The sequence below is a fragment of the Pleurodeles waltl genome, chromosome 1_2 (assembly GCF_031143425.1).
Source record: "Pleurodeles waltl isolate 20211129_DDA chromosome 1_2, aPleWal1.hap1.20221129, whole genome shotgun sequence".
Lineage (NCBI taxonomy): Eukaryota > Metazoa > Chordata > Amphibia > Caudata > Salamandridae > Pleurodeles > Pleurodeles waltl.
The window spans coordinates 1,241,044,597-1,241,059,980 of NC_090437.1; positions in this window are offsets into that span (position 1 = coordinate 1,241,044,597).

Consider the following 15,384-nt stretch of genomic DNA (forward strand, 5'->3'; position numbering starts at 1 on the left):
TGAACATATAATTGACACTGGAGATAGTTTACCTGTCAAAAGTAAAGTTTACAGGCAGCCTGACCATGTCAGAGATTGCATAAAAGCTGAAGTTCAGAAAATGTTAGACCTTGGAGTTATTGAGCCTTCTGATAGCCCCTGGGCTAGCCCAGTGGTGCTTGTGCCCAAACCGCATAGCAAAGAAGGAAAGAGAGAAATGTGGTTTTGTGTGGACTGTAGGGGTCTCAATACAGTAACCAAAACTGATGCTCACCCTGTTCCCAGGGCGGATGAGCTAATAGATACACTGGCATCTGCCAAGCATCTAAGCACTTTTGATTTGACTGCAGGGTATTGGCAGATCAAAATGTCAGAAGATGCTAAAGCAAAAACTGAATTTTCTAACATAGGAGGGCATTATCACTTCACAGTTATGCCCTTTGGTTTGAAAAATGCACCTGCCACTTTTCAAAGGCTGGTGAATACAGTCCCCCAAGGTGTAGATGCTTTCAGTGCAGCATATGTAGATGATATTGCTGTATTTAGCTCCACCTGGGAGGATCACCTGGGCCACCTCTGGAAAGTTTTGGAGGCCCTGCAAAAGGAAGGTCTAACTATCAAGGCTTCAAAGTGCCAGATAGGGCAGGAAAAAGTGATTTATCTGGGCCAACTGGTAGGTGGAGAACAGATTGCACCACTACAGGGGAAGATTTAGACCATTATGGACTGGGCTCCCCCTACTACTCAGACCCAAGTCAGAGCCTTCCTAGGTCTCACTGGGTATTACAGGAGGTTCATTAAGAACTATGGCTCCATTGCAGCACCTCCTAATGACCTCACCAGCAAGAAAATGCATCAAAAGGTATTGTGGACAGCTAGCTGTCAGAAAGCTTTCGAGGAGCTACAGCATGCTATGTGCTCTGCAACTGTCTTAAAGAGCCCAAACTACTCCAAAAAATGAATTGTCCAAACAGATGCTTCTGAATTAAGGGTAGGGGCTATACTATTACAACTGAACTCAGAGGGCCAGGATCAACCTGTTGCTTTCATTAGCAGGAGGTTGTCCACTAGAGAAAAGCATTGGTCTGCCATAGAGAGGGAGGCCTTTGCTGTGGTCTGGGCACTGAAGAAGCTGAGATCTTACTTGTTTGGGACTCACTTCATTGTTCAGACAGACCACAAACCTCTATTATGTCTTAAACAAATGAAAGGTGAAAACCCTAAATTGTTGAGGTGGTCCATTTCCCTACAGGTGATGGACTATACAGTGGAACATAGACCTGGGAGTACCCACTCCATTGCAGATGGACTCTCCAGATATTTCCACTTAGACAATGAATTTTTATCTGGACAAGGTTAGCCTTATTGTCCCTCGTTTGGGGGCGTTGTGTAGGAAAGTACCATCTTCCTTGGCATGTTACCCCCATTTTTACCTGTATGTCAGTATATTTTGCCTGTCTCACTGGGATCCTGCTGGTCAGGACCCCAGTGCTCATAGTTTATGGCCTAATATGTGTGTCTGTATAGTGCTTGACTGTGTCACTGAGGCTCTGCTAATCAGAACCTCAGTGCTTATGCTCTCTCACCTATTACATTTGTCACTGTAGGCTAGTGACTGCATTTACAAATTTCCATTGGCACACTGGACCTCCCTTATAAGTCCCTAGTATATGGTACTTAGGTACCCAGGGCATTGGGGCTGCCACCCATAAGAAGCTCAGACAAACCCTTCCACAGGCCTGCCATGGCAGCCTTCATGAAATAGTGCACACACTATTTCACAGCCATTTTCACTGCACTTAAGTAACTTATAAGTCACCTATATGTCTAACCTTCACTTGCTGAGGGTTAGGTGCAAACTTACTAAGTGTGAGGGCACCCTTGCACTAGCAAGGGTGCCCCCTCATAGTTCAGGGCCATTTCCCAGAACTTTGTGAGTGCGGGGATGCCATTACATGTGTGCACTACATATAGGTCAATACCTATATGTAGCTTTACAATGGTGACTCCGAATATGGCCATGTAACATGCCTAAGATCATGGAATTGCCCCCCATTCCAAATCTGGTATTGGGGAGCCAATTCCATGCATCCTGGGGGCTCCACCATGGACCCACAGTACTGCCAAACCAGCTCTCTGGGGCTTGTACTGCAGCTACAGCTGCTGCCACCTCACAGACAGGCTTCTGCCCTCCTGGGGTCTGAGCAGCTCAGTCTGAGGAAGGAAGAACTAAGCATGTCCTCTGAGATCAGGGTGTTACATCCTCTCCCTTTTGAAATAGGTGTTACAGGCTTAGGAGGGGTATCCTCCCCCATCCTCTGGAAACGCTTTGAGGAGCACAGCTGGTTCCCTCCTTGCTTAAGCCAGTCTACATCGATTCCAGGACCCCTTGTCCCCTGCTCTGGCGTGAAACTGGACAAAGGCAAGGGGAGTGACCACTCCCCTGTCCATCACCACCCCAGGAGTGGTGCCCAGAGCTCCTCTGGTGTCCCCCAGAGTCCAGCCATCTTGCTTTGCAAGGTGTGGGGGCACTCTGGAGGGCTCTGAGTGGCCAGTGCCAGTAGGTGATGTCAGAGATCCCTCCTGATAGGTCCTTACCTGATAAGCTAGCCAATCCCCCTCTCAGGGCTATTTAGGGTCTCTCCTGTGGGTTCTCTTCAGATTCTACTTGCAAGTTTCCAGCAGAAATCCTTCTACCTGCAAGTTTCCAGCAGGAATCCTCTGCGACTACTACTTCATCCTCTTACCTCGGATCAACCATAGCCTGCTCTAGAAACCGCTGTAACAGCAACAAAGTATCCACAAGGGATACTTTTCCTCTTCAGCTTCAGCTCCAGCCACCAACTGCAACAGTTTCCATAGTATACACGCTCTGAGGACTCCCTGTCTTCATCCTGCACCAGAAGGACCAAAGAAATCTCCCGTAGGGTGACAGAGTCACTCCCCTGCTCATGCAGGCACCTTCCAAGATGACGACTGGTACCCTTGGACTCCTCTCACAGCAACAAGCGTGCACCTAAGGACACAGAGGGTGGACCCCATTGACATAGACTGTCCTGAGGTCCTGCTGACGCAATTTGGAGGAGGTAAGACCTTGCCTTCCCTGAGAGCGATGGTACCCCTGTGTACTGCATCTTCTTCACCTCCTGAGGCCTCTGTGCACTATATGAAAAATATCTTCATGCACAGCCTGGCCCAGGTCCCCAGCACTCCATCCTGCGACGCCCAACTCGCTGAGTTGTTCTCCGACGGCATGGGACCTTCCTTGTTGTATGCAGAAACCCACTGGCATCTTCCTAGGGTGCATTCCTGCAGTCTTGGTCCAACTGGGGACTCTTCTTTTGCACCCACTTCTGGGTTGGCAGGGGCTTAAGCCCTTCCTGGAACTTCTTTCAACTTCTGGACTTGGTCCCCTTCTTTTGCAGCTCTTCAGGTCCAGGAATCCAGCAGTTGTTGTTTGCAGACTTGGCTGGTTACTGCAAAATCCCAATCACGAGGTGTATTGTGTAACTAACCCACTCTGCGGGACACACACTCGACCATATTTTCTCCGCCAGCAATCATGTCTTTTTCAGCCACACCACCAAACTCCACTGGAGAGACCACCGCTGCATCCACTTCTCTTCCAAAAAACCCACAACACACCACCACCCACAACGGATCCCCCACTGCAGTTAGAACAAGGTCATCGAAGACCAACTTATCGTGATCCTCTCCCAGACCCACCCATCAACACCACCGACACTGATGCAGCTGCCGGCAACTTCAGGCAATGGGTCAACATCTGTGCCAATTCTCTTGCCCCAGTCAGGAATCCCTCCAACAGACGCACCGACAGAAAGGCCTTCTGGTTTATTGCCGACCTCCACGAATCTAAGCACACCAGTCGAAGACTCGTAAGAAAGTGGCACCAAGATCAGACTCTGGACAACCTCACAGCCTTCAAAAACGCCATCTACAGACACCACGAACTTATCCGAGCCACCAAGAGAACCGCCTCCAAAGGCCAAATCAACAACAATGCACACAGCCCCAAGGAGCTCTTCAATGTCGTGAAGGAACTCTCCAACCCCATCTCCAATGCCAACGACATCCCGCCATCCCAAGACCTCTGTGACTCCCTAGTCTCCTACTTCCACCGCAAGATTGCAGACATCCACGACAGCTTCAGCACCCAGACCACCCTAGCAACCACCAATATCACAGATTCACCTCCGACCAATCTCCTGTTCTCCTTGACCCCCGTCAACGACAACGACACCATCGAAATCATGAACACCATTCACTCCGGCTCTCCATCTGACTCCTGCCTTCACCACATCCTCAACAAAGCAAGCTCCGTCATCGCCCCCCAACTACGGAAGATCATCAACAGCTCCTTCGAGTCCGCCACCTTCCCAGAGAGCTGAAAACAAGCCGAGATCAACGCCCTCCTCAAAAAACCCAAGGCGGACCCAAAGATCCTCAAGAACTTCCAGCCTATCTCCCTGCTTTACTTCCCGGCAAAAGTAATTGAGAAGGCTGTCGACAGACAACTAACCCGCTTCCTCAAGGAGAACCGCACCCTGGACCCTTCCCAATCCGAATTCCGCAGCAAACACAGCACCAAAACCACCCTCATCGCCACCACCAATGACATCAGAACCATACTCAACAGTGGCGAAACTGCGGCCTTCATCCTCCAGGACCTCTAGGCTGTGTTCAACACCGTCTGACACCACACCCTAAGCTCACACCTCAGCAATGCTGGAATCTGCGACAGAGCCCTGGACTGGGTCACCTCCTCTCTCACCAGCAGAACCCAGAGAGTCCTCCTCCCCCATTCTGCTCAGAGGCCACCAAAATCATCTGCGGCCTATCCCAGGGTTCCTCAGCCCGACCCTCTTCAACGTCTACATGGCCCGCTCACTAACATCACCCAATCCCACAACCTCAACATCATCTCATACGCCGACGACACCTAGCTGATCCACTTCCTGACCAAGGACTACTCCAAGACCTACCTCCACGAAGAAATGAAGGCCATTGCCTAATGGATGAAGAGCAGCTGCCTCAAACTCAATTCTAACAAGACGGAAGTCCTCATCTTCAGCTCCACCGCCTTCGCATGGGATGACTACTGGTGGCCTGACACTCTCGTTACCACTCCGACTCCCACCGACCATGCACGCAACCTAGGATTCATCTTGGACCCCTCACTATCCATGACCCAGCAAGTCAACGCCATCTCCTCCTTCTGCTTCAACACCCCTGCATGCCCTGAAAGATCTACAAATGGATAACCACCAAAACCTGAAGAACAGTCACCCAAGCCCTCGTAAGCAGCAAGCTGGACTATGGCAATGCCCTCTATGCAGGAACCATGGCCAAACTCCAGAACAAGCTGCAACGCATCCAGAACGCCTCCGCACGCCTCATCCTGGACATCTCCCGCCACTGCCACATCACAGACCACCTGAAAAACCTGCACTGGCCCCAGTCAACAAGAGAATCACCTTCAAACTCCTCACCCACGCTCACAAAGCACAGCACAACTCCGGACCAGAATTCCTCAACAGACGACTCTCCTTCTACACCCCAACCCCGCATCCTCGCTCCGCCGACCTCGTCCTTGCAACTGTCCCATGCGTCCGCAGAACTACAACCGGCGGTAGATCATTCCCGCACCTCGCTGCCAAAAAGTGGAACACTCTTCCCACCCACCTGCTCCAGGCCAAAGACCTCCTTACCTTTAGGAAAGTTCTCAAGACCTGGCTGTTCGAGCAGTAGCAGCACCTCCTCCCCTCGCCCCCCTCCCCTCCTCAGTGCCTTGAGACCCTCACGGGTGAGGAGTGCGCTTTACAAATTCCTGATTGATTGATTGATTGATTGAATCAAAACGGGAGAGGGGGAGCACACCAGGTCTTTAATCCACTATTGTTTGAAAGGGTTAAGTGAGGTTGTCTTCAGTAACTCTGGTAGCCACGATGATTATGATGATTACGGAGATAGTAATAGTGCTTCAGTGTTAGTTAAAGTAAGCTGCAAGCAAGACCTCAGCAGCCATAGTGATGTAGAGCACTTGCAAAATTAAATTATAGTCTCCCAGTATTAAATGGGACTTGAGAGACTTGAGAGGCTAGAGAGCTGGAGAACTAAAATCAAGTGCGAGGGGCAGAAACTGGAAGCAAAGTGGGCAGTGTATATATATGAGGCAGACCTCTGACTCACTCACCAGTGAAGGCAGCTGCAAACTGCATTTTGAGGTACATTTACGAGTACAAGGAGTGCAATCAGTACTACTAACACAAAACTATGAGGATAAATCCTCATCTTTTCTATCTATTTCCATGGGTGATCCTCACACCTCTAAGTGTACTACTTAGTAGTAAATGTGGGCTGGACTAGGGAAAATTGCTGGAAAAAGGGGCATACTCATGACGACATGGGAGGGGGTTAGGGAGGAGTAAGATGTGGTTTGGGGAGCGGGCTTGGAGTAAATTACTCCAGCTCAGAGCCTAAGCAAGTCAGGCAACACATAAAGCCAGCCATTGGTACTGCAACACTCTCCCTTAGAAAATAATGAATGTAGAGATTATTTTAAGTTCCTACCTCAATCATATTCTATTGCAGGATGTTACAGATTCACTGGTTGGGCCTGTGTGGTGTTGTACTGATACGGTTTTTTTTTTTTAAGTAGTAGCTTATACTCATAAATGTGGCATCTCCCCCTTTCAAGGTGGTGCAGATATGTAAGTCTACACTTTCAAGTAACTTTACATTCGGATTTTGGGAATGGCAAAAAGTTGTAAAGTTACTCAAAAGTGTAAGATTAAACATACACATGCACGCTACTCACAAGTGTATGCTACCTTTGTGAATAGGCCCCATGAGGGCAGGGAAATGCCAGGCAGGGTGGTAGACTTACAGATGCTACAAGAGGAAGGACGTGAAATAATATCTGCAATTGCAGATGACAGAGGCTTGGTATTGACAAACCCCATTTATATCTTGTATGAGTTTGCCACTTTCTCTAAACACCTATGCACATTCTCCTTATCAGACACTTATATTGAAAAGAAATGTTGAACAGAGCTCTCTCAAGTCTCTCAAATGCACATCATATATCATTAGATGAATACATCACAGAAGAGATAACAAAGGTTACAGATGAAATGGCAATAAACAAAGCACAGGAGGAATATGGATTACCCATTGAATTTTGCAAATTACCAAGAAGCCAATAATTCCATTCTTGTGCAAATTATTTAATGAAGTAACAAAGGGAGAATTCAGTACAGCCAAGGTGTTCTAAATTGAACAAGGACCTGTAAAATGGTAACAGTTATAGGCCCATTTCTCTCATCAATTTAGACAAGAACATAATACTGAAACTCCTGGCTAATACATTATTTCCATTCTTACTACATTCATTGCAAGTAGGATTCAACCCTTGACGGTTTTCCTCTATGCACTTGTTATTACTTTCACATCTTCTGTGAAAGGTGAAAGATGACACAGAAGACAAAGTTGTTGTCTCCCTTAAGGTCTAAAAGGCATTTGACTGTGTTGAATAGCCCTAATGTTTTCAAATAATGGAAAGATGGGTTTGGGTCTCACCTCTCTTTGTAAAGTTAGATGGCTTTAAAATTGCCCACAAGCCTCTCTAAGTTGCACTTGTTTGGTACACATCTATACTTTCAGAGACAAAGAGGCACCAGACCCATTAAAGGCCCACTCCAGTGTTAAAGGCCCAAGCAAAAGATGAGGGTCTTTAACAAGCGAATGGGTCTTTATGGCCATATAACCTGCTATGGTGGACTATAAAGCTATGAGAACATTCAACCCAACTAAGGCAGAATGTTCTAATTAGTAAAGCAAAGGCCTCACGGAGCTTGAGGGGGTTAAAATCCCCTCAGGCTCGAGGGGCCTTTTTTTACAGCTGTTGCTGTGAAAGTCAAACATTCAAATGTTGGTGCTCCGTGCTTCTACCAGACATTAGAAGCCCAGAGCTACTATTTAATGGAGAGCTCAACATTTCAATGTTCGAATACGCTTACATGGCACCAGTTGCATGCTCATTTAACTCAGTAGCCAATGTGATGAGCCATGATAAGTGAGCTTTTAAACGCAGATTGACATTCTTTGCACTGTGCAAGGATGGATTTATTCAGTTATTCAGTTACACTTTGAAAGTGACACTTAATTTAATCACTGAGCTGCTGGTTTGTTGCTGGAGCATAGTACTTGTTTCACATCCACCTCTGGTGCACTTGGATTCTGTATCACTTATTTTTTTTATAGACGTTAACACAGAAATGTGCCTCTTTCATCTGCATTACATTATAACAGTTTCACTTAGAGGCTGTGAGCTGTTGCACCCTACATGAGTGTGGTTTTGTTCATTTGGTTGTTTATTTGGTTTCAGGGAGCAGCTCATAGCTCCTAACCCCTTAGATGCTAGGCCTCCCCCTCAACTCCCAGTGCTGAGCATTCTTTTGGCTATTCAAGTTAGTTTCCACTTAGGGCTCTATAACATTTTTTTCCACATAAGGTATCCACGCCAACTTTACATAATTTTTTCCATCATCCTGGTTGTTCCAAAGTTACTCAGGGTTTGTGGATTGCCAGGAAAAAATGTGTCTGGATAAAAGTGTTTTTTCCCCCAACAATGGCATCAATGAACAGTTTGTTGTACAAAACTCGCCATCTTTCCAAATTTCAGGAACATGCAGACCTGAATATAAAAATTACATTTACCACAGTTTTGTCATCTTCCAAAGAGGTAGCCAATGTTTCCTATTTTTGTGCTCTCAACCTACTCCCAGTTTGTGGTTGAAACTAGTGTGAAACCAACGGGTGATCCAGGAAAGCTATAGATTTCTGAAAACATATTTCCAAATTCAACAAGGGGTCTTATGCCTAGATCCCTCAAGGTTTGCTCAAACAAACTAACTGTTGAAATGCAGAAATAAGGAAAATGAGGAGGAAAAATGGGCAACCACATTTTAATTTGTAACATTTTGTCACAATGGCTGATTTCCATGGTGGCATCACCTTTCTCCACTTAAATTTGACCTTTATTTTTCCAATGTGGGTAGTTGTGGATTTTGAGTCCTAGATCAGCGGGCACCTAGGGAAACCTAACAAACCTGTATATGTTTGAAACCTAGACACCTAGAGAAATCTAGAGTGGAGTGACTTGTGTGGCTTCCACCAGTTTATTTTAACCCAGATTTCCTTGAAAACCTCAAACTTTGACAAAAAATTTTTTTTTCTCATATTTCTGTGATGGAAGGGTCTGGACTCTGCAGGGAGCCACAAATTGCCTTCTAACCATAATCCCCCCAAGTCTCCCAATAAAAATGGTACCTCACTTAGCCTAGTACCCGAGACAGGAAATAGCCTAAAACGCATCATGGATATCTCACATTTTTCCACTCAAAACTGACCCTTTTTTGCAAGGTGGATAATTTTGGAGTTTGGGCCCTTGCTCAGCCGACACTTAGGGAATCCTAGCAAAACTGTACATTCTTGAAAACTAGACACATAGGGGAATTCAGTGTAGGGTGACTTGCGTGACCTCCACCATTTTTTATTACCAAGAATTCCTTGAAACCTCAAACATTGACAAAAAAACTTTCCTTGGCATCTAGTGGGCTTTTTGCCCCCTGAGGGAAGATTGGAGGTAATTACTCCCATCTGCCCTCCAGGGAGGTAGAAAGAATGTTGCCCCATTTACTTGGAGTGGGGGCATGGCCACGCCCATGGCTGGGCAGTCCCCGCCCCTATATTTCTATTAGAAAAAAATAATTCCTAGTGTCTGGCCGGCTTTCTGCCCCCCCGGGGTGGCAGAAAGTCAGTTAAATTATGCATTTGAGGTGGGGATACACCCATGTCCTGGTGGGCATCTCCCACCCCTATATTTAAAAAAAAGAAAAAATCCCTGGTGTTGAGTGAGCTTTCTAACCACCCAAGGGGTGCAGATTGGGGGTATTAACATCCATCGGCACCCTTTGGTGGAACAGAAAGACTGTTGCCATTTGTATTAGAGGTGGGGGCATGGCCATGCCCTGGTGGGCAGCCCCCACTTATATATTTGCAATAAAAAAATACATCCTTGGTGTCTAGTGGGCTTTGTGCCCCTGGGAGGTAGCTAGGAGGTAATTACTAAGCAGGGATGCATGGACAGATGTATCATTGGAAAGGGGAGATTCTCCCCTTTCCAACAATACCCCTCCATATACAATTAGGCCCGTATTTATACTCCGTTTGCGCCGAATTAGCGTCGTTTTTTTCGACGCAAATTCGGCGCAAAACTAACGCCATATTTATACTTTGGCGTTAGACGCGTCTACCGCCAAAGTATGGGCAAATAGCGTCATTTTTTTGCGTGAACGCCTTCCTTGCGTTAATGAGATGCAAGGAAGGCGTTCCCGTCTAAAAAAATGACGGCGACGCAAATGCGTCGTATTTATACTCCCGGGCAAAAGTCACGCCCGGGAGGTGGCGGGTCAAAAAACCCCGCATTTGCGCCACTATTTAACGCCTGGGTCAGGGTAGGCGTTAAGGGGCCTGTGGGCTCAAAATGAGCCCACAGGTGCCCTCCCCTGCCCCCAGGGACCCCCCCTGCCACCCCTGCCCACCCCAGGAGGACACCCAAGGATGGAGGGACCCACCCCAGGGACATTCAGGTAAGTTCAGGTAAGTATAATTTTTTATATTTTTTTATTTTTTTTGGGTGGCATAGGGGGGCCTTATTTGTGCCCCCCTACATGCCACTATGCCCAATGACCATGCCCAGGGGACATAAGTCCCCTGGGCATGGCCATTGGGCAAGGGGGCATGACTCCTGTCTTTACTAAGACAGGAGTCATTTAAATGGCGTCTGGGCGGCGAAAATAATGGCGCAAATCGGGTTGAGGCGATTTTTTTGCCTCAACCTGACTTGCCCCATTTTAAGACGCCCTAACGCCATTTTCCCCCTACGCCGGCGCTGCCTGGTCTACGTGGTTTTTTTCCACGCACACCAGGCAGCGCCGGTCTGCTAGCGCCGGCTAACGCCATTCCATAAATACGGCGCCCGCATGGCGCTTCAGAATGGCGTTAGACGGCGCTAAATTTTTTGACGCTAAACTGCGTTAGCGCAGTTTAGCGTCAAAAAGTATAAATATGGGCCTTAGTGCTTGGGGGCTGACATATGCCCCAAAGCCCTGATTCAGTTAAAGGTATAACAAGCCCCTCGTTTTCTTTCACTTTCAGTAGTAATTACTTCAGTGCACCATGTGCATTGATCGCCATTAATTTTTATTTTTTTTAAACAGGCTGCTCAGGCAGTACTAGAGAGCTTTTTCTAACCCTTCTCAGTGTTGGCCAGTTGCCCACAGTGCACTTGAGAGGAAGTTCGTCCATTGGCTAACAGCTTAATTTAAGGGGTTAAGTGATATCAAATGTAGCTCAATCAACATGCTGGGTGATGTGCATGATTTGTAAAGTTTCCATTGATTACATTAATTTGGAGGTTACTTCATGGCATATTGACTTTATTTACAGTTTCCCCTGAGGAAAGGTCCCAGTGACCAGAAATGCATTAGGGTTTAATATTTATGAAGATTCAGTCATGTTCAATAAAAATCAAATTAGATAAGTCATGGTTGAATAGAAAAGAGCACAATTGTTGTTTGATTCATGTTTTATATGAACGCAGCATACTTAAAGTGGAAAAGACTCAAAAATATTATTTTAAGGGAGGATAACATTTTATTGAGTATGGTTTGTTCAATTTGAATGAGCCATTGCTACAATTTTGACATTGCACCTTCGTACTGGCCCTGGCGTTTTAGAACAGGCAATTTCTTAGATACCAAAAAGTGTCCCACTGCATCAAAGACATTTTGAGACAATACTTACCTCGCTGATCTGTCTATATTTGTATAGCTTGAGGAGTTATTGAGGGACATTAGCTGAGATCTACACCACCTTAATTGAGGGCCTCTTCGCTAAACAAAACACACAATTCCTGCATAGTTGGTGGAGCCCACGCTATTGGTGGACTTGGAGAAGGAAGATTGGGACTTGATAGCATACCAGGGTAAGCACCTGAGAGAGGCTAGACTACAGTTTAGTTCTTTAAAAAAACTGTAAAGTTGGCACTTGACACCCAGTTGATTATAACAGACCATATGACGTTGGACTCCAAGTGCCGGTGTTGAAATAATATGTAATGCAACATTGTGCATATTGTGAAGACGCAAGCTAGATTTGTAGGTTAAAACATGTTTTTTTGAGCTGCCAACAATGAACCCTGATCAGATGCTCATCCATGGCAACTGTCTGCCACCAAGTTTCCATGAATCCACACACCAGTGCATTCCCCCAACACTCGGTTAAATCGCGCAATTATACTGTTTCCCCTGGGATGATATTCTGGGGTTTTACAATGCTTGATTTTCCCATTTCTTAAGAAAAGTTTCAAACTCCGCTGATATAAATTCAGTCATTATGTGTCAGTATCTCTGCAGGGCATTTTTCCTTATCAAACATGGCCTCACAAAATGCATCACACTACTCCATTTTACATCCTTCACAAATGCCACTTCAGGCCACTTTGAGAAGTAGTCCATCATGAAAATGGCATATTTTTCACTCACATTCAAACCATCTAATGGACCATAAATACTCACAGCAATCCTCTCCACGGATGTTTGGACAGTGCTACCGAACATTTAGTTGTTTCTTTGACATCATGGTTATTGTTGCTGCAAGCACAAGTAATACAATCATGAACAAACCTCTCAATTTGTCTGTTCATACCTGGCTGCCAGAAGTCCATTTGAGTTTTCTTCTTCATTGCAGAATTGACCCCATGTCCCTCAGACAATGCTTCCATCAACCTCACAAATAATGGATCATCTGATGCTTTTCTCCATCAATTTTCACAAATTACACCACACATATCAGTCACTTCCGCAACCATCCACTCGTCTTCTTCAACTTCTTGCCCAGCACATACTTCATTGCAAACGTGCTCCTGAAGGTGATACAGCCACTTTGCTCTAGGAGGTGTAGCTTTAGCAGCAACTGTACGTAGTAAAAGGTCCATCAGTGGCTTGTGATGAGTTCTAAGTTTGAATTCCACTCCCCATACATAAATTCCGAAGTGCTGTACGCCCCACCAGCAGGCCAGAGCCTTCTTTTCAATTGTAGAATACGTGTTTTCCACTCCCTTCAATTTGCGGGAAGCAAAAGCTACTTCTCTCTCTCTCCCGTCATTCACTTGCACAAGGACCGCACCTAGCCCATGATTACTGCCATCTGTTACTATTATTGTTGGCACTAATTGTGTGACCTTCTTCTTCAATCTGCAGAAAGCTTGAATCTTATCTGTTAAATGTGTACAATTTTGGCATAATATTACGCAAACCTGAGGCATGACCTCAGGTGGTCCTCATCTCGTGGAGAGGGAGCCCTCTCTATGGCCTCAACCAAACTGAGCTTCATTTTGACTCCTTCATGTGTGAGAGTATGTCCCAGGTACTCTACTTCTTTCACACTAAACTTGCACTTCTCCAGACTTATTGTGAGTCCTGCTTTTTTCAACCTTTGTAATACAGTCTTCAAAATTTGATCATGCTGAGTCTTGCACACACCCAGACCAATACATCCTCCTGGAATATCAGCACATTTGACAGGCCCTTCAAACACCCTGCATTACTCTCTGAAAAACAGCTGACTCGGAGGCCAGACCAAAAGGCATGCAAACAAATTGGAAAGCTCCCTTAAGTGTTATGAATGACGTTAAATGCTTAGATCCCTCTTTTAATAGCACTTGATGATAAGCACTCGATAAATCTGAGGCGGTGAAACAGATTACTCCTTTTAAACTTGCCAGCATTTCATTTATGCTGGAAAGGTGATGACGGTCAACACAAATATTGTTGTTTAGATCTCTGACATCTACACACATTCAAATTTTCCCATTAGTCTTCTTTGAAAAGACAATTGGACTTAACCACTCCGAAGCTTCAATTGGCTTGATTATGCTTTCCTTGCAAACCCTCTGTAGTTCTTCTTTCAGCATGTCTTTCAGGGCAAGCAGAACATTTCATACCTTGTGCACCTTAAGTAGTGCTCCTTCCTTCAGAACGATGTGGTGCTCAAACTTCTTCAAGCAACCTAACTTTTTCCTAAATAATTAAGAAAACGTATTGACCTATTCATTATCTTCCTGTGACATTGTAAACAATACCTGCTTAGGATGATTAGGATTGAGAATCACGTCTAAAGCACGTTGCTCCTTCCATCCCAACAAAGACCTCCCTTTCTCAACCACATACACCTTTCCTTTAGTTTTCCTATCCTGAAATCCTAAATGTGCTACAAAATAACCAAGAACTAGCAATTTACTGTCACAATATCCCTCTGGTTCTACATCAGCTGGATACATTTCGTCAACCCCCAGACTTTCCCAAATACGTTTATCAATGAGGGCAAATAGGGAACAGGAATCTGTTCAAACTTGCATATCTTTTCAGTTCACTTTAATCATGTACATGGGGGGTTGACAATTGTCATTATTTACTTTGGTTCCTTCACTCAGCAGATGTTCCATTCCACACACCACCAACACTTCTACATCTTCCTCTTCACTTTCATATAAGATACTTTCATAGTCAGCTGTTTCTTTCTTGTCTACTAAATGTACATTTTTTTTTAACTTCGGAATTTCTTAAATTTTGCAAATGCTAGAGAAATTATGTATCTTTTTGCATTTATAACACTTGCTTTTGGTTGCAGGACAATGACTTGCCTCAGCTGTGTGCTTCATACTTCCACATCTAAAACAAGTTTCTGTCTTTGCCTCCTCCTGATTTCTCCCTTTCTTCTGATTTTCATCATCAGATTTTTTACAGCTCTTGTCACTACATCAATTTCATTTATCGTTTCTTCATGACCATCTTTTTTTATACCAGCACCTCCCAATTAGTTTACATAGTGGGATGTATTTTCTATCCATCTCGCCACCTCAATAGTTTTGTCCAAAGTGGTATTGTTCGAGCCAAGTAATTTTTTTACTGTGTATCATCTGATCTCTTATGATCTCATCCCTTAGATCTTTAAACATACATGTTACAGCAAGTCTTCTGGAGCCTGCTACATACAGTTTTACTGTTTCCTCTTGCATCTGATTTCAGAAAAAAATGTCTTTCAACCACTACACTACATTTTTCCCAAAATTGTCTTCTACTTCTTCAAGAGCGTCTTCATGTTCATCTTCTTCTGCAACATCTGACTCAGCTTCTACATTTTTTCTCTCTAAGGTAGGTCTAGGTACGGTCTTCAGTACTGTCCTCCCTTCTAAACCCAAACAATGTATAAAGATTGCTAATTTACTGTCGGAAACAAATTCACCTGCACCTACAGCTT